General features: G+C 34.2%; 1 protein-coding gene across 2 annotated transcripts in view; it reads right to left on the reverse strand.

Annotated features, from left to right (window-relative positions):
* LOC149787798 (lipase maturation factor 2-like) overlaps positions 1-20,580 on the reverse strand; it is a 151,935-nt gene that overhangs the window by 27,699 nt on the left and 103,656 nt on the right. The window lies entirely within an intron of this gene.

A 20,580-nucleotide genomic window follows, 5' to 3' on the forward strand; every position in this document is an offset into this window, starting at 1 on the left:
GTATTCCAAATGATAATTTTAATGTGCTTATGGTGGCGCTATACAGTTTCGCATTTTGCATAGGGTTAGGATTTTAAAGAAAAAGAATGTCCCCGGCTTTCCTCACTGGTTATACTGGCTATTTAAAAAAGACCTTGTATATCTTAGGTATAATGCAAAGAACCTTTAATTCCCTTTATTTTGGTGTATGATTGATGGGTGTACTATGGGTTATAGAGTATAAAGCTTGGCCTTACTTCAAATGTACACCTTTCAAAAAAGTGCTAGCTCTACTTGGTCATTTTCACTTTCTGAACTTCAGAGGTCAATTGTATAAAAAAGAGCCAATAACTTTTTTTTACATTTTATATATTTGGTAATTCATTCATTGCACTTTCAGAAGCTGGTATTGTCTTGTATGGTGGCACTCACCAGATAAAAGGTGGCGCTCACCAGCTAATATGTACTTTTGAGAGAGTGACGTATGTAAGGTGAAGTAGTTCGCATTTAAAACATGCACAGTGGAGAGAATGTTGGCATATCTCTATGCTACATTAATGTAATGTGGATGATATTTCTTTTGGATATTGTACTTTTGGAAATTTTACATGATTTAAGCACACTGCTAACTAAAATGACTGCTCCCTTGTGTTAAAAAATCAGTCTGAATTAGTCTAAAGTGCACTATACATAGCAGCTATTAAAATAGGGAAATAAAATAATAATAAAATAATTTTGCCAGACTAGACAATACCAGCTTCTGAAAGTGCAATGAATGAATTACCAAATATATAAAATGTAAAAAAAGTTATCAGCTCTTTTTTATACAATTGACCTCTGAAGTTCAGGAAGTGAAAATGACCAAGTAGAGCTAGCACTTAGCTACATTTGAAGTAAGGCCAAGCTGTATACTCTATAACCCATAGTACACCCATCAATCATACACCAAAATAAAGGGAATTAAACGTTCTTTGCATTATACCTAAGATATACAAGGTCTTTTTTAAATAGCCAGTATAACCAGTGAGGAAAGCTGGGGAAATTCTTTTTCTTTAAAATCCTAACCCTATGCAAAATGCGAAACTGTATAGCGCCACCTTAAAGAAAATATAAAAATGTTTGCAATTATTTTTTTTAATTTTTATATAATTATGTATGATGTTCTGAATAAAATGCTACATTCATATTGATGTTAAGCATGAAAATAAGCTAATTATGATCATTTTTCTCTTGCTTACATAATTTTCCATGAGGTATGTTTGTGTGAGTAGTGACCTTAATTATGGGGAATTTAGAAGTCTTAGAATATAGGAATAGAGTCAACTTAAATTTAAAACTGTTGCAATAAGTGACAGAAATATATGGTGAAAATGTTTCTTTTCATTTATTTGCAATGAAATAACAAAATAAATGAAGAGAAAGTGAATTTGCTTCTTCCATATTAAACAATAGGCAAATATTTTACACTCTGACCTTTGACCTTTATGAACCTGATGAGTTACCTCCCTTTTCTAATTGTAAAATTCATTGTTGATCTCTCAGAAATAATTCTGGCTAGTTTCATGTTCCTGTCATTCAGCATAACATTGGTTGCTATGTTTACAAAATGTAATGTGCATTCTTAAAATAGCTCACTTTTATCGGGGGGGGGGGGAGGCTGGACTTGTTAGAGACTCTGACACTCATAAATACTGTTCTGTGGGGGGAAAGGCAGGAGAATTATTCAAAAGCATTGTTTTGATGCTTGCGACTTAAATGTTTCAGCCATATAAACATAATTAAATCATACAAAAATAATACCTATATCTTCTTTATGTATTAACACAACAGAAGAAATCACTGTTTTAAATCCAAATGTCTTTATGTAAATTCATTGCAAAATCCAAAATAAAAATTCTTCCTTGAATAGTATTGTAAATATCCAACTGTCCTTAGAATAAACTCAAAATAATCTGGTTTTGCTATTGTCTACTAAAATAAATTTTCTAAGCTAGGTAATTGCAGGTATAACAGTACCAATTGCGCAAGTTCAGGTGGGTGGAGCTTAAGGTGCAGGGAACACTGCCTTCAGAAACAAAGAACAACACTAGCTGTGATTGGTGCATTATGTAAGAGTTGTACTTTCTGTTAGGCTTATAAAAAAGTTCAGCCTCTTGGCAACATGTGAGATTATGTTAATTCCTATCTAGATAATATTTAGTTATTTTTTAGGATTTTTTTAAAATGTGGTACACCTGGCTGAAACTGAGTCTGTTGTGACTAGATAACTCTTACCCCTGTCTAGTTCCAACAGAGTTATCTCTCTTAAATGCACTGGAGTACCTGGTTTTGTCCTTGTCAAATTGACAATCTAGCATTGTTCTCTATGACAGTGTGTGACATGCATGTGGAGGTAGGATAGCAAGTATATTTATTTCACAAAACATTAGCATTGAGGTACATGGAAAACAATTGGTACCGTGATACCTAAAACTAATGACTGTAAATTAATAAATGTCCTCAACACTCTTTCAACCTCGGACAAACTCTAAGAATGAAAATTCAACTTTCTACTTAGCTTATGTAGACAATTATATTATGCTAACAATGCAATACATTTCTAGAATGAGATTCCAGGCTCATCTACATTTTGAAAGATAACTTATCAGTAAACAAATCAGCTGTTCTCCTTTAACCAATCTGGATCCAGGACAGTATAAATGTCCTCACTGGATCATGTGATGTTATTTTGACCTTCATTCATATCACTCATGGCCTATTTGGACATGTTGTTTATTACAACTTGGTACATGGATCTTGAAATTTATTAATGAAATTGATGCACATATTTTTACATGGCTCATTCAAATTATAAAACCCATTCATAGGATCTTAGTCCTAAAAATGTCATGAACCAAATGATTCTTATAAAAACTATTATTACAAAATAATATACATGATACAGATATACATAACAGTGGGTATAAGGCATTACTCTTTTTTTAAAGTGCAATGATGATGATGTAGTATATAGAAGAAAACATGAAACAAAATGTCAACATTCCATTAATTAGTGATTTATTTTGTTTGTGTGCAAAAGTGTATACACAGAAGCATGAAGAATTGCTGATGCATATTTATCAAAACTGATACCTGTAATTACTAGCTATGAGGTTTTCAGTAGTAGATACTGACTGTTTTCAAGTGTATCAATGCATATCTTTTTTTAACAAAAGTATTCAATCATTCCAAAGATTTTACCTTAATAGTGAAGTTTAATAAGTTTTCTGAATTACTGATAGACACACTCAATAAACAAGGATCTGGCTTAATTGTCTACCTTTTCAAAATTATTGGCTTCAACAAAAATCAACAAAAATGATTATTCATATTAAATGAAAGGTCAACATCCAATATCAAAGGGAGTTGGTTACTCCTTTTCTCAAGTCTGACAACACTCTCCTTATTAAACACTACTTTCTCCATTACTGTACTCTGACTTTTTTTATTCCTGGACGAAAATCTGGGTGAATATTACAATGTATTTTCAGCTGTATGCATGTGTGTCTGATGTGTTTTGAGTTTGTGTGATTTGATGGTCATGACATTAACCCCCCCCCCCGCCATTTGTCCTACCAAAAATTAATGAGGAACAATGTAAACATATACTTTGTCAAATTGTTCAAATTTCCAGTTGTTCATTACCTATTTTTTTGCATGCAACAAATGTCAAAGTACTTTTTGTTGTTGTTGTAGGGTTTAACGCTATTTTTCAGCACAAGATAGGCTATACATGGCGGCCAGTATAAATGGTGGAGGGAGAACATGGGAAAAACCCGTAAAGAACCACCAATCCACGAAAAGCTATTGGCAAGCTTTCTCACATTGGCCGAACACGAGACTCAAACCCATGCAGACAGAGGTGAGATGGCAGTGATCCGTAATGGTGAGCACTTTAGACCACTCGGTCACTCGAGGCCCCTCAAAGTACTTTTAGTGATTGTTCAATCAGATTAGCTGTGAGTACAGCTTAGGTGTGGACCCCTTGTAACTTGCATGCTGCAGCTTAAATCTGGTACCAAACAAGCAAGAATTAAACTTTGCTGATCCCAAAGTTATTGAATGGCAACAAGATCTTTGATGAATTTGAACATGCAAGTCATGCCTGATATATGTTTCTCTATATGTAGCTATACTTTTAAAAGGGGATCCCCGTGGCCAAGTAAATAAACCCATAATTTTTTCTGAAAAGACCCTGTTGTTCAAGTTTGATGACAATACTTCTGTTACAAGTAGCAGATGTTGTTGTTGTTGTTGTTGTAGGGTTTAACGCCATTTTACAGCACACGGCTATACATGGCAGCCAGTATTAATGGTGGAGGAAGAACCTGGGAAAACCCCAGAAAGAACCGACCCATGAGAAGCTACTGGCAAGCTTTTCACATACCCACATTGGCCAAATCTGAGACTAGAACCCACGCAGACATAGGTGAGATGGCAGTGATCCGTAACAGAGAGCGCTTTAGACCACTCAGCCACGCGGGGCCCCACTAGCAGTTGTAGATATAAGACTATTTATAAGGGTACAGGCATATCTAAGCTGAACAAAAAAGGTCAAGGAAAAACATAATGGCGTTTCTAAACAGTGATCATGTAATTCACATAACAATGGAGATATCACTATTCCAGCCATCTGAACAGTCTCCAGGTTCCATCAGTTGAGCTAGTATTGGCATCAACAGTTGTTGGAGAGGTACATCATACAGCATGCATTTGTCAACCAAATAAATGTCAGCTAAACATTTAGCTTGACGAAATGAACAATCCACAAAATAACTTTTGACAAAATGAATTCAATTATAATATTGTGGACAAAATAATTGCATGCCCATGTAGGTTGCTTTGTGATTATATTGGTTTAATGTAATTTTTTCAGCGCATGATAGGCTATACATGGCAGCCAGTATACTTGGTGGCGGAGGAACCTCTGAAAACCCCAGTAAGAACTATGAACCATGGGAAGCTACTCTCAAGTTTTCTCACATATCCACAATGGCTGAGCCCGAAATTAGAACCCATGCAGGCAGAGATCAGACGGCAGTGATCAGTAAAGGCAAGTGCTTTAGACAACTTGGCCACCTAGGACCCACAAATGTAGGTTATTGAGTGCAAAAACAATTGGAACAAAGTACCTTGCCCAAGGATTTGAGATGCTATCCAAGCTGGGTTGGTCTGATGATAGTATTCAAACCCACACAGAACATGCTAACAACTGAACCATTGTGCTCCTGCCTCTCTGCAAGTCAACTGTTCCAATGTGCAGATGAACACAATGGGCATATTGTACATCTCAGAGATGACGGGTGATAAGGTCTATTACTTATCAATGGTAGTATTCAAACCCACATACAGCATGCTAACTACTGAACAATTGTGCTCCTGTCTCTGTAAGTCAACTGTTCCAATGTGTAGATGAACACAATGGGCATACTGTACATCTCAGAGATGACGGGTGATAAGGTCTATTACTTATCAATGATAGTATTCAAACCCACATACAGCATGCTAACTACTGAACCATTGTGCTCCTGCCTCTGTAAGTCAACTGTTCCAATGTGCAAGTGAACACAATGGGCATACTGTACATCTCAGAGATGACAGGGGTGATAAGGTCTATTACTTCTCATTATATTGTAGGTGCTGTCTCTGAATAACAGACCATGGCAAAATAGAGAAACTATCAACCCATTTACTGACAGACAACTCTAAAAAACAATCTGAGGTCAAATATAGACAACTCTGAATAACAACCCTATGCCAAGTATAGAAACTGTCAACCCAGTGACTGACAGATAACTCTGAACAACAATCCAAGGCCAAAAATAGAAACTGTCAACCTGTTGACTGAGAGGTCACTCTTATTCAAAGACCTGTGACACCCTCAGAGTTGTGGGTACTGTAAACAATGCAATGTTCCCACCAAGTACATGTACAAAATGGTCATAAGTTTTTCATTCTCACTTTTCTGTTTTCCGAATGCAAGCTTATCAGTACTTGTTTAAACAACTCATCATCTTAAATGGATGTTGGTCCCTTATCTCTTCAAGGGTTAGTATAAATAGCATTTTGATTAACCATCTGGGGATACCTGCAAACACTGTGATCTAAAAAACAAGAGTCCCTTGCAAGGACTGATGCTCTACTAGCTGAAAATGTATCCAAGAAAAGACCATCTGTTTTTTTTTTATTATACTGCTGTGTGTGTAATCATTTATGATATTCAAAGAAGATTTTCAAACTGCCAGCTGTCATGACTTTTCTGGATGTAAGGGGGGAGGGGTCAAGTTTCCTTGACAAGAAATTTAAAGGGTTTGCTTAAACAGTACCAACTTCTTTATGTCTGACAGAGTGGTCTAAAGGGTGTATATAAACAGTACAAAATTGTCGATGTGTGACAGAATTGTCTAGAGGGTATTCCTAAAATATCTCAAGCTATAGGACTGAATTCACATGTTGGCAATCATTTATCACAATATTTGAAATAAAATATTTCCAAGAATTATCACCATCATCAACAACACAAGAAATCCTAGGTTGAAATAGCAGCCCTGTGTAGCTGCTACAAAAGAGTATAATAACGTTAATTTATCTGCTACTTCATAAATATTTCATTTCAGATAAAAGTAGCCAAAAATGATTATATATCCAAAGGCTTGGAATGACATGAAAATCATATGATTTAAATCAATTACAATAATAAATGCCCTGGACAGATATAAGTCTTTAATCTAGGAGGTTGCAAAAGCTGGACAGCAATGAATACCTGATCAGCCGATTAAACCCTCCACTCTTTGGGTGAGTCAGAAACACATGCTCAAAAACTGGTTGGGCTGAGCCCACTTTTAAGTATTTTGAATTCATTTCTCAGTTGCATATTCTTTATACATACATCAGCCTGGTCCTTTCTTTATCCCTACTGCAGTACATATAATGAAAACTGCTCCAGTTCATTTAACTGTAATGCTTTATTAGAACACTTTCTTTGATATCACAAAACTTAATTTATAGGAAATGATTTTATCTACTTGTAGTATACTTTTCTTTATATGTAAATGAAAAAAGGTCATTTTAATTGCTTAGGTGTATAATTTTCTATCTTGCAATAATTCTTGTATTGAAATTTATAAATCATGTATATTAATTTTAAAAAATAATATATTTATTACCATATGTTAGTTCTGAAATAGATGACATCTGCTGATAACATAAGTGAGTCCTGGACACATTTACACTGTTAACAGGTCATCCTGTATATATTATTATTTTCAATGTGACTTTTAATTGCTGTTTTCCAATTCTATTTACCTTTGCATGTAAATTCTTTTAAAATAAAATAAAATAAAATAAAAGGGGCTGAGCAATAATTCCCAATGAAGAAATGTTGAAAAAGTAGACCATAGTTGTCCCACTTCTTTCAGCTTGGCTTGGCAATTTTGTCTCAAGTCCATTACAAATATTATGTCTCCTGATACTCAGATTGCATGTTTCATATTTAGGCAAGGAAGATTAAACAAAGAATCTCTGCATGATTATCACATGGGCAATCTACACACTAAGATTATCACATGGGCAATCTACATACTAAGATTACCACATGGGCAATCTATATACTAAGATTATCACATGGACAATCTACATACTAAGATTATCACATGGGCAATCTACATACTAAGATTATCACACAGACAATCTACATACTAAGATTATCACACAGACAATCTACATACTAAGATTATCACACAGACAATATACATACTAAGATTATCCTAAGGGCAATCTACATACTAAGATTATCACACAGACAATCTACATACTAAGATTATCACACAGACAATATACATACTAAGATTATCCTAAGGGCTTCATAAATTTTCACCTGGAGGATTTTGTGCAGAAGGAGTTCCAGACAAAAGGATGGTATCAGATTATCCCATAATAAAGTGTGGGGTTAAGCAGATTCTTCCAGTTAACTGTAAAAAACTAAGGAACAAAATGTACATATTCTGTGTAGCACCTTTTGCCACATTAACAGTACCAAATTTACCATGTATGACTGGGTGATCTTGAGGGTTTACCTAATGAAAGCCAACTTGTGACTGTGTGGTCTCAAGGATAAAGAGTACCAAATCTAATATGTGTAAGTTAGTGGTCTAGAGAGTTTACCTAAATAGTACCAAATTTACCATGTGTAACTTAGTGGTCTAAATAGTACCAAACTTATAATGTCTGACAGAGTGGTCCACAGGCTTCATTTAAAGATGACCAAATTTAACCAATTTCACCATTTGTAACAGACTGGTCTAGTAAAGCTGTCAAACTCTTAGAACACTTCTACTGGGTACCTGTCAATCCTAATGACCCATTACCTGATCAAAGGGAAATTTTATTAAGTGTGTACAAACCTTAAGTTAGGTCAACACTTCTTTAAAATTCACATTATCCAATAAATATCACTCCCTAATGTCATCTGGTACAAACTCCAAGAATTCATTTTTATTGTCTGCTAAAGTTCTGACATCCTCTCTTGATGTCTAGTAAATCATCGTGGTCTAGTCATTGTAAATATCGTCTAACTCCCTTTCCTAGGTCTCAATGTCTTATGCAGATGCTTATTTATGGACTGAGCTTGACCTGTATAACACTCTGATCATACAGACTGTGATATCTATTAAAGGTTGCAACTGAGCCCATGTCAAGCAAGATCTAACAGCCAGCCACTGTACCACACTCACATTGCAATCAAAGGGGTGTCTTATGGGAAAAAACGCTATGGGATTAAGGTAAATTATTTACTTGAAGCACAATATCTCTGCCTGACACTGAAAAAGTACATGAATTCACAGCTCAATCAAATGGTTTGTCGACTTGAAAACAAAGCGAGTATTGCCTTTCCAAGCACTGGCTGACACCTTGTATATGAAAACAGGTACTCAATGGCTCATTTTATTACCCAGGTTATTAACAACGGGTGGGCAACAGAATAATCGGATACATGTGGCATCTTTATGGTTTAGAGAATTTACCTAAATTATGTGATCATAATGACAGTACCAAATTTAAACATTAATGACTGAGTGGTGTATAGTATTTACCCAACTGTTTTAAATTTACCATGTGTGACTGACAGCTCTAGATGGCTTAGCTAAACAGTTCCAAACTGTCCTTGCAAGCCAATGGTCTTGATGTACAAATGTCTATTTGTGACAAAAAGGTCAACAGGGTTTACCTAAATAGTACCAAAATGTCCATTTGTGCCAAAGTGGTCTAGAGGGTTTACCTAAAGAGTACCAAATTGTCAATTTGTGACAAAGAGATCAAGTGGGTTTACCTAAACAGTACCAAATTCGTGACTAGGTTAGAAAGGTCTAGCAACTTTACCTGAACTTACCCAAGCTGCAGGATTGAATTCACATGTTAGCAAGGCATCTTTAATCACATTATTTTAAAAGCAAAAATAATTCCAAGAATCATCATCTTCTTCATATGCAACAACACAAGCAATCCTAGACTGTAATAGCAGCTCTGTATGGGTTGCAGGTAACAAAAGTACAATCTATTTAATTCATTCACTTCTTTATAAATATTTCATTTCACATAAATGTAGCAAAAATGATCATGTATCCAAAGGCATGAAAATGATACAAAAATGGTATAATTTACATCAATTACAAAAACAAATGCCCTGGACAGATCCAAGTCTTCAATCTAGGAGGTTGCAAAAGCTGGACAGCAATGAATACCTGATCAGCCGATTAAACCCTCCACTTTTATGGTAAGTCAGAAACACACGCTCAAAAACTGGTTGGACTAAGCAACCTTGAAGTATTGTGCCTACAAAACTTTTTGTCTTTCTATTTTTTAGTGGCACTTTCATTATACACATCTACCTGGTCTTTTCTCTATCCCTACATTTGCATATATAATGAAAACTGCTCCTCCACTTCTTTAATTGTGATGATTAATTATAACTTTCTTAATCACAAATTTAATTGACAGGAAATGATTTAATCTGCTTATTTTATACTTTCTCTTTACATCTAATTTAAAATTAAATAATTGTATTGCTTAATGTGTATTATTTTGTCCATTTTCATAAATTGTTGAATTGCAATTTAAAAATCTGTATTTTATATTTTAAAAAAAATATTAACTTATTTGTACCACAATGCAAGGGGATGAACTCTGTACAACTTAAAAGTGATTCTCAAAAGTCAACATTAAGGGCTGCTTCCTAACATTCCTTGGTGAAATTATAAAGGTATTTAAACATGAAAGCAAAATGATTACATAGAATATATGAATTAACACCTTCTTTTATTCCATGAATCTCAATTAATATGTGCAGAATTTGCTTATAATAAAACTCACTAGATGCATTTATGATAAAAGTCTGTTTATTAAGCCTGATAAAAATAGGATCAGAAATAGTCACAAATGTACAGACATGCTCAGCAAATCCAATGCAATATCACCTCAAAAGTAAAAATTTATCTTGCTCATAATTGTGCCCATCATTGATCTGGTAGATTTAAGTCCATTTACAAAGTTTACTCAAAATCATATCAGAAATACAGCCTCCCCAGAGTGCTAACATTTTCATCCAATCAGATGCAAGAACATCATTATATGTGGATCTCAGTCATTACTAAATATGACCAAGATCTTGATGATATAAGCATATATTCCTCGCATCATCAAAATCAGATCAGAAATTTGGTTTCTAGAATGGTAACAAGCTCAACTAATCAGATGCAAAGATCATCTCATTAACATGTATCTCTTGCTCATTATTAAACTTGTCTGAGATCTTGAACATCTATCCAGAAGTCCCAAGTCTTATCAAAATTGAATCAGATATATGGTCTCCAAAGTGGTAACAAACTGTACAAGCTAGATGCAAGATCACCTCATTAAAATGCATGGATCTCACTTGCATTCAAACTTGTCCAAAATACTGATGACGGATGATGGATGACGGATACAACAAAAGGCCATATGATAAACATGCTTGGGCTTACGAGATAAACAAACACAAAAAAAAAAACCAAGCCTAACTTACTACTGGTCCTAACTACTTCAACTTCTGTTATCAGGACAAAGCCAGCTAAAAATCTTTAAGGATAGCCTTATTTTGTTCTTATCCGTCTTATTGAAATGAGTAGACAGAATTATGCTCTTGACTGTCTACAACACTAATAATCACCTGATTTTGTTTGTTAATGTTTTATATTTGTACCATACATCAGTTCTAAAATAGATGATCTCTGTTGATAACAAAAGTGAGTCCTGGATTGTACACTATTAATAGGCATCATGGTATATATTTTTTATTTTCTAATGTGATTTTAAACTGCAGTTTTCCAATTCTATTTACTTGTGCATGTCAGTACTTTAAAAGAAAAGCATAAAGAGGGCTAGGCAACAATTCCCAGTTAAGAAATGTTGAAAAAGTAGACGTGACATGCACTTTAGTTATAATTATCTGATCATCACCAACATTTTTGACGTGTGACAAAGTTGTAAAGAGGATTTACTTAAAGAATATCAAATTAAACCAACTTTTCCATGTGTGACTCAGTGGTCTAATGGGTTTACATAAATAATCTAATCATATCCATGTATATAAAATTTACCCATTTATGATTGATTGACATGGAGTGATTTACCTAACTGTATCAATTTTACCATGTGTGACTGAGGAGTATAGCTGGTTTACAACAACAGTTCCAAATTTATCATGAGTGACAAAGTGGTCAAGTGGGTTTAACTAGTACTAAATTGACCCTGTGTGACTTAGTTGTCTTGAGCCTTTATCTAAACAGTACCATATTTTCATGTTTAACTGAGTGGTTGTATATTTGCAGATCCAAATTTTCCATCTGTGATCGAGTTGTCTAAAGTGTTTACTTAGATCACCTGTACTTGCAGGATTGAATGATCATGTTTTCATCCACATGTTACTGAAAAATTAAGTTCAATAATTATTATCATCAGCAACAACAAAAACAACAATCCGAAATTATAATAGCAGTCCTGCATGGCTGCAGGTAACAAAAGAATACAATAACTTTAAACATAAAAGTAGCAAAATAGACCATGTATCCAAAGGCATGACATGATACGAAAATGGTATAATTTACATAAATTACAAAAACAAATGCCCTGGACAGACCTAAGTCTTCAATCTAGGAGGTTGCAAAAGCTGGACAGCAATGAATACCTGATCAGCCGATTAAACCCTCCACTTTTATGGAAAGTCAGAAACACACGCGCAAAAACTAGTTGGGCTAAGCAACTTTTTAAAGTATTGTGCCTACAAAACCTTTTGTCTTTCTATTTTTAGTGGCACTTTCATTATACACATATGCCTGGTCCTTTCTCTATCCCTATATTTGTATATATAATGAAAACTGCTCCATTTCTTTAATTGTGATGATTAATTACAGGTGTAACTTTTTTAATTTCACAAATTTAATTGATAGGAAATTATTTTGTCTGCTTATTTTATACTTTCTCTTTACATATAATTTAAAAATAAATAACTGTACTGCTTAATGTGTATTATTTTGTCTATTTCATAAATTCTTGAATTGTAATTTAAAAATCCTGTATTTTATATTTAAAAAATATTTACTTATCTGTACCACACTGCAAGGGGATAAACTCTGTACAACTTAAAACTGATTCTCAAAAGTCAACATTAAGGGCTACTTCCTAACTTTCCTTGGTGAGAGTATAAAGGTAATTAATCAAGAAAGCAAAATGATTACATAGAATATATGAATTAACACCTTCTTTTATTCCATGAATCTCAATTGATATGTGCTGAATTTGCTCATAATAAAACTCACTAGATGCATTTATGATAAAAGTCTGCTTATTAAGTCTGATACAAATAGGATCAGAAATAGTCACAAACGTACAGACATGCTCAGCAAATCCAATGCAATATCACCTCAAAAGTACAAGCTTATCTTGCTCATAATTGTGCCCATCAATGACCTGGTTGATTTAAGTCCATTTACAAAGTTTACTCAAAATCATATCAGAAATACAGCCTCCCCAGAGTGCTAACATTTTCATCCAATCAGATGCATGAACATCTCATTATTATATGTGGATCTCAGTCATTACTAAATATGACCAAGATCTTGATGATATAAGCATATATTCCTCACATCATCAAAATCAGATCAGAAATTTGGTTTCTAGAATGGTAACAAGCTCAACTAATCAGATGCAAAGATCATCTCATTAATATGTATCTCTTTCTCATTATTAAACTTGTCTGAGATCTTGAACGTCTATCCAGAAGAACCAAGTCTTATCAAAATTGGATCAGCTATATGGTCTCCAAAGTGGTAACAAACTGTACCAGCTAGATGCAAGATCACCTCATTAAAATGCATGGATCTCACTTGCATTCAAACTTAATCAAAATACTGATGACGCATGATCGATGACGGACACAACAAAAGGCCATATGATAAGCTTTGCTTGGGCTTACGAGGTAAACAAACACAAAAAAAAGCCTTAAGCCTAACTTCCAACTGGTCCTAACTACTTAAACTTCTGTTATCAGGACAAAGCCAGCTAAAAATCTTTAAGGATAGCCTTATTTTGTTCTTATCCGTCTTATTGAAATGAGTAGACAGAATTATGCTCTTGACAGTCTACAACACTAATAATCACCTGATTTTGATGGATAATGTTCCATAATGGAGAATTATTCATGTTAATGTTTTATATTTGTACCATACATCAGTTCTAAAATAGATGATCTCTGTTGATAACAAAAAGAGAGTCCTGGATTGTACACTATTAATAGGCATCATGGTATATATTTTTTATTTTCTAATGTGATTTTAAACTGCAGTTTTCCAATTTCATTTACCTGTGCAAGTAAGTACTTTAAAACAAAAACGTAAAGATGGCTAGGCAACAATTCCCAGTCAAGCAATGTTGAAAAAGTAGATGTGACATGCACTTTAGTGGTCGATAAAATTATCTAATCATCACCAACATTTTTGATGTGTGACAGAGTTGTAAAGAGGATTTACTTAAAGAGTATCAAATTAAACCAATTTTCCATGTGTGACTCAGTGGTCTAAAGGGTTTACATAAATTATCTGATCATATCCGTGTATATAAAATTGATCCACTTATAATTGATTGGCATGGAGTGATTTACCTAACTGTATCAATTTTACCATGTGTGACTGAGGAGTATAGCTGGTTTACCACATCAGTTCCAAATTTATCATGTGTGACAAAGTGTTCAAGTGGGTTTAACTAGTACTAAATTGACCCTGTGTGACTTAGTTGTCTTGAGCCTTTATCTAAACAGTACCATATTTTTCATGTTTAACCGAGTGGTCGTATATTTGAGGAATCCAAATTTTCAATCTGTGATCGAGCTGTCTAGAGTGTTTACTTAGATCACCTGTACTTGCAGGATTGAATTATCATGTTTTCATCCACATCTTATTGAAAAATTAAGTTCAAGAATTATTATCATCAGCAACAACAAAAACAACAATCCGAAATTATAATAGCAGTCCTGCATGGCTGCAGGTAACAAAAGAATACAATAACTTGAAACATAACAGTAGCAAAATTGAACATGTATCCAAAGCATGACATGATATGAAAATGGTATAATTTACATCAATTACAAAAACAAATGCCCTGGACAGATCCAAGTCTTCAATCTAGGAGGTTGCAAAAGCTGGACAGCAATGAATACCTGATCAGCCGATTAAACCCTCCACTTTTATAAAAAGTCAGAAACACATGCTCAAAAACTAGTTGGGCTAAGCAACTCTGAAGTATTGTGCCTACAAAACCTTTTGTCTTTCTATTTTTTAGTGACACTTTCATTATACACATCTGCCTGGTCCTTTCTCTATCCCTATATTTGTATATATAATGAAAACTGCTCCATTTCTTTAATTGTAATGATTAATTACATGTATAACTTTTTTAATTTCACAAATTTAATTGATAGGAAATTATTTTGTCTGCTTATTTTATACTTTCTCTTTACATATAATTTAAAATGAAATAATTGTATTGCTTAATGTGCATTATTTTGTCCATTTTCATAAATTCTTGAATTGCAATTTATAAATCCTGTATTTTATATTTTAAAAACATATATTAACTTATCTGTACCACACTGCAAGGGGATGAACTCTGTACAACTTAAAACTGATTCTGAAAAGTCAACATTAAGGGCTACTTCCTAACTTTCCTTGGTGAGATTATAAAGGTATTTAAGCAAGAAAGCAAAATGATTACATAGAATATATAAACACCTTCTTTTATTCCATGAATCTCAATTGATATGTGCTGAATTTGCTCATAATAAAACTCACTAGATGCATTTATGATAAAAGTCTGCTTATTAAGTCTGATACAAATAGGATCAGAAATAGTCACAAACGTACAGACATGCTCAGCAAATCCAATGCAATATCACCTCAAAAGTACAAGCTTATCTTGCTCATAATTGTGCCCATCAATGACCTGGTTGATTTAAGTCCATTTACAAAGTTTACTCAAAATCATATCAGAAATACAGCCTCCCCAGAGTGCTAACATTTTCATCCAATCAGATGCAAGAACATCATTATATGTGGATCTCAGTCATTACTAAATATGACCAAGATCTTGATGATATAAGCATATATTCCTCGCATCATCAAAATCTGATCAGAAATTTGGTTTCTAGAATGGTAACAAGCTCAACTAATCAGATGCAAAGATCATCTCATTAACATGTATCTCTTGCTCATAATTAAACTTGTCTGAGATCTTGAACATCTATCCAGAAGTCCCAAGTCTTATCAAAATTGAATCAGATGTATGGTCTCCAAAGTGGTAACAAACTGTACAAGCTAGATGCAAGATCACTTCATTAACACATTAACCCCTGGAGGTTTTTGCCATTTTTGCCTGAAAATCAAGTAGGAAACATTTTGAAAGCTATTTCGGACTAGACTCGAAAACACCAAATCCCCGGTCATCTTTCAATAACATACTGCCTAGTTGTGTTAGAAACATTGTTTTTCGTTGGCTATTTGACTCGCGCATGAGCAGAAGGGTAAAAGTTGGGATTTCTTTTTGTTTTTTTTGTGGCTAAACGGAGCCATTTTATTTTCATATGGAGACCACTCTTTATTCCAAATGCCCATCTTATCCTACTTTTTGCAAAGGCTCATCTGTCTGTTTGCAGTTGATACTGGTCTGCCTTAGATCTGAGACCAAAAAGTCTAAAATCCAGACACAAAATGGGAATCCGACCGGGGTGAATTTTGTGGGAAGAAAAAGTCGGGTCCAAAAAATGAGGTTTTTCAATGTATATTTTGTAGTGCAACTAGATATTCCAGATTATTTGGTATCACTGTAGAGCTACATCTGTCCACCTTTCTATAATACCATTCACGTTAGTGTATCATGCATGACCATGACGCTACAGATCTCGGCAGTAGGCTACTACCTCCTGTCCCGTAAAGTCGTTGCTATGGGTTAATGTGTTAAAATGCATGGATCTCACTTGCATTCAAACTTAATCAAAATACTAATGGCGCATGATGGATGATGGACACAACAAAAGGCCATATGATAAGCTTTGCTTGGGCTTACAAGGTAAACAAACACAAAAAAAAAGCCCTAAGCGTAACTTCCTACTGGTCCTAACTACTTCAACTTCTATTATCAGGACAAAGCCAGCTAAAAATCTTTAAGGATAGCCTTATTTTGTTCTTAATCGTCTTATCAAAATGAGTAGACAGAATTATGCTCTAGACAGTCTACAACACTAATAATCACCTGATTTTAATGGACAATGTTCCATAATGGAGAATTATTCATACTAATGTTTTGTATTTTTACCATACAACAGTTCTGAAATAGATGACATCTGTTGATAACAAAAAGAGAGTCCTGGATTGTACACTATTAATAGGCATCATGGTATATATTTTTTATTTTCTAATGTGATTTTAAACTGCAGTATTCCAATTTTATTTACCTGTGCATGTCAGTACTTTAAAACAAAAACGTAAAGATGGCTAGGCAACAATTCCCAGTAAAGAAATGTTGAAAATGTAGACGTGACATGCACTTTAGTTATAATTATCTAATCATCACCAACATTTTTGACATGTGACAGAGTTGTAAAGAGGATTTACTTAAAGAGTATCAAATTAAACCAATTTTCCATGTGTGACTCAGTGGTCTAATGGGTTTACATAAATAATCTAATCATATCCATGTATATAAAATTTACCCATTTATGATTGATTGGCATGGAGTGATTTACCTAACTGTATCAATTTTACCATGTGTGACTGAGGAGTATAGCTGGTTTACCACATCAGTTCCAAATTTATCATGTGTGACAAAGTGTTCAAGTGGGTTTAACTAGTACTAAATTGACCCTGTGTGACTTAGTTGTCTTGAGCCTTTATCTAAACAGTACCATATTTTTCATGTTTAACCGAGTGGTCGTATATTTGCAGATCCAAATTTTCCATGTGTGATCGAGTTGTCTAGAGAGTTTACTTAGATCACCTGTACTTGCAGGATTGAATGATCATGTTTTCATCCACATGTTACTGAAAAATTAAGTTCAAGAATTATTATCATCAGCAACAACAATAACAACAATCCGAAATTATAAAAGCAGTCTTGCATGGCTGCAGGTAACAAAAGAATACAATATCTTTAAACATAACAGTAGCAAAATTGACCATGTATCCAAAGGCATGACATGATATGAAAATGGTATAATTTACATCAATTACAAAAACAAATGCCCTGGACAGATCCAAGTCTTCAATCTAGGAGGTTGCAAAAGCTGGACAGCAATGAATACCTGATCAGCCGATTAAACCCTCCACTTTTATGGAAAGTCAGAAACACACGCGCAAAAACTAGTTGGGCTAAGCAACTTTGAAGTATTGTACCTACAAAAAGAGAGTCCTGGATTGTACACTATTAATAGGCATCATGGTATATACTTTTTATTTTCTAATGTGATTTTAAACTGCAGTTTTCGAATTCTATTTACTTGTGCATGTCAGTACTTTAAAAGAAAAGCGTAAAGAGAGCTAGGCAACAATTCCCAGTTAAGAAATGTTGAAAAAGTAGACATGACATGGACTTTAGTTATAATTATCTAATCATCAACAACATTTTTGATGTGTGACAGAGTTGCAAAGAAGATTTACTTAAAGAGTATCAAATTAAACCAATTTTCCATGTGTGACTCAGTGGTCTAATGGGTTTACATAAATAATCTAATCATATCCATGTATATAAAATTGATCCACTTATAATTGATTGGCATGGAGTGATTTACTTAACTGTATCAATTTTACCATGTGTGACTGAGGAGTATAGCTGTTTTACCACATCAGTTCCAAATTTATCATGTTTGACAAAGTGTTCAAGTGGGTTTAACTAGTACTAAATTGACTCTGTGTGACTTAGTTGTCTTGAGCCTTTATCTAAACAGTACCATATTTTTCATGTTTAACCGAGTGGTCGTATATTTGCAGAATCCAAATTTTCCATGTGTGATCAAGTTGTCTAGAGTCTTTACTTAGATCACCTGTACTTGCAGGATTGAATGATCATGTTTTCACATTTTATTGAAAAATTAAGTAAATTAAGTTCAAGAATTATTATCATTAGCAACAACAAAAACAACAATCCTAGATTATAACAGCAGCTCCTGTGTGGCCGCAGGTAACAAAAGAATACAATAATTTTAATTTATTTGCTCTTTGATAAATATTTCATTTCACATAAAAGTAGCATTCGGCCACTGTAGGTATGTGAGAAAGCTTGCCAGCAGCTTCTTGTGGATTGGTGGTTCTTTCTGGGGTTTTCTTGGGTTCTTCCTCCACCATTTATATTGGCCGCCATGTATAGCTTATCTTTTGCTGAAAAATGGTGGTAAATCCTACAACAACAACAACAACAATAAAAGTAGCAAAATGATCATGTATCCAAAAGCATGACATGTCATGAAAATCGTATGATTTACATCAATTACAAAAACAAATGCCCTGGACAGATCCAAGTCTTCAATCTAGGAGGTTGCAAAAGCTGGACAGCAATGAATACCTGATCAGCCGATTAAACCCTCCAATTCATTTGTTTTTACTATGACTATTTATCAGAGCAACTGAATATTATATGGCCAAGTTAAGCAACGAAGTGTTCCATTAAGATTTTCCATAATATAATGTACATGATTACAGCATTCATCTTTAGAAAATGTATGTTTCATACTCACTGTATTGTGACCAAAATGTTATGCTGACATGTAAAATGAAAAAAAATTTGACAAATGATGCATTTGTGTAAGTGACATTTCATTTTCTTTGCTCATCAAACTGGTTCAGTCAGTTTTTTCAAAATTCAATATGAACTAAAACAAGAGTCCCTCTAAGTAATTGATGTTCTGGGTGAAAAGAATTTCCATAAAGATCATTTCTCTCTTTAAAATGCTGAGTATTTAAACCATCTTTGATAATCTGTTGTCATGGGATGTCAGACTGGTACCAGTTTCATTTAGTAGACATCATTAGAAGTCTTTTGGTGAAAGCCCCATGTCAATATAATCATCAATACAGGAGGAGTAGCGACAAGAAGATTTGCAAGACTGCCATGAAGGCAGCCATATTGGATGTATGATTGGTACCAGTTTCGTTTAGGACCTAGGTATCATAAGAAGACTGCAGGTGAAAACCCCTTGTTGATATAAATATCCATTTATCAGATTACCAAGATGGCTACCACGGTGGAAAAACTGAGGGCTAATTTGCATCATTTTTATTTAGGACCAATTAGACACCATATGGTTTCTTCTGATGTAAACCCCCATGTTAAAATGACTTTCCATTTAAGAGGAAGAGCGATAATAATTAGATTTGCAAGATGGCCATGATGGTAGCCATATTAAATGTCAGATTAGCACCATTTACATTTCTTCTAACAAGACACTGTAAGAAGTCTTTTGGTGAAAACCACCATGTTTAAAGAACTTTCCATTTTGGAGAAGTAGCAATAGTCAAGATGGCTATGATGGTCATATTGGACATCAGATGCATACCATTTCCATTTAGGACCAACCAGGCATCATAAGCAGTCTTCTGCTGAAAAGACACATGTTGATATCTCTGTCATCTAGGAGAAGTAGCAGTTAAGATTTTCCAGATGCCATTGTGATGGCAACATTGGAGCTCACATCTACATGATTTTCATTTATGAGATACTAGATATCAAAACCCCATACTGATATGATTACTTCAGAAGAAGCAGCTTGAAGAGGGACATCATACTGGTCACATTGGATGTCAGAGTTGCACCATTTTTATTTAGGACCAACTATACACAATAAGTATTTTAGTGAAAACTCCAAGAGGATATGATCCAGTCAAGAGAAGTAGTGATAATAAGATTCTCAACAGTGGTAGCCATACTGAATGTGCCAGCACCAGCAGAACCATTTTCATTTAGGTTTGGTTTTGTTGGTTTTAATGCCAT

Source organism: Sinohyriopsis cumingii, chromosome 11, assembly GCF_028554795.1.
Source record: "Sinohyriopsis cumingii isolate HCF-2022 chromosome 11, ASM2855479v2, whole genome shotgun sequence".
Lineage (NCBI taxonomy): Eukaryota > Metazoa > Mollusca > Bivalvia > Unionida > Unionidae > Sinohyriopsis > Sinohyriopsis cumingii.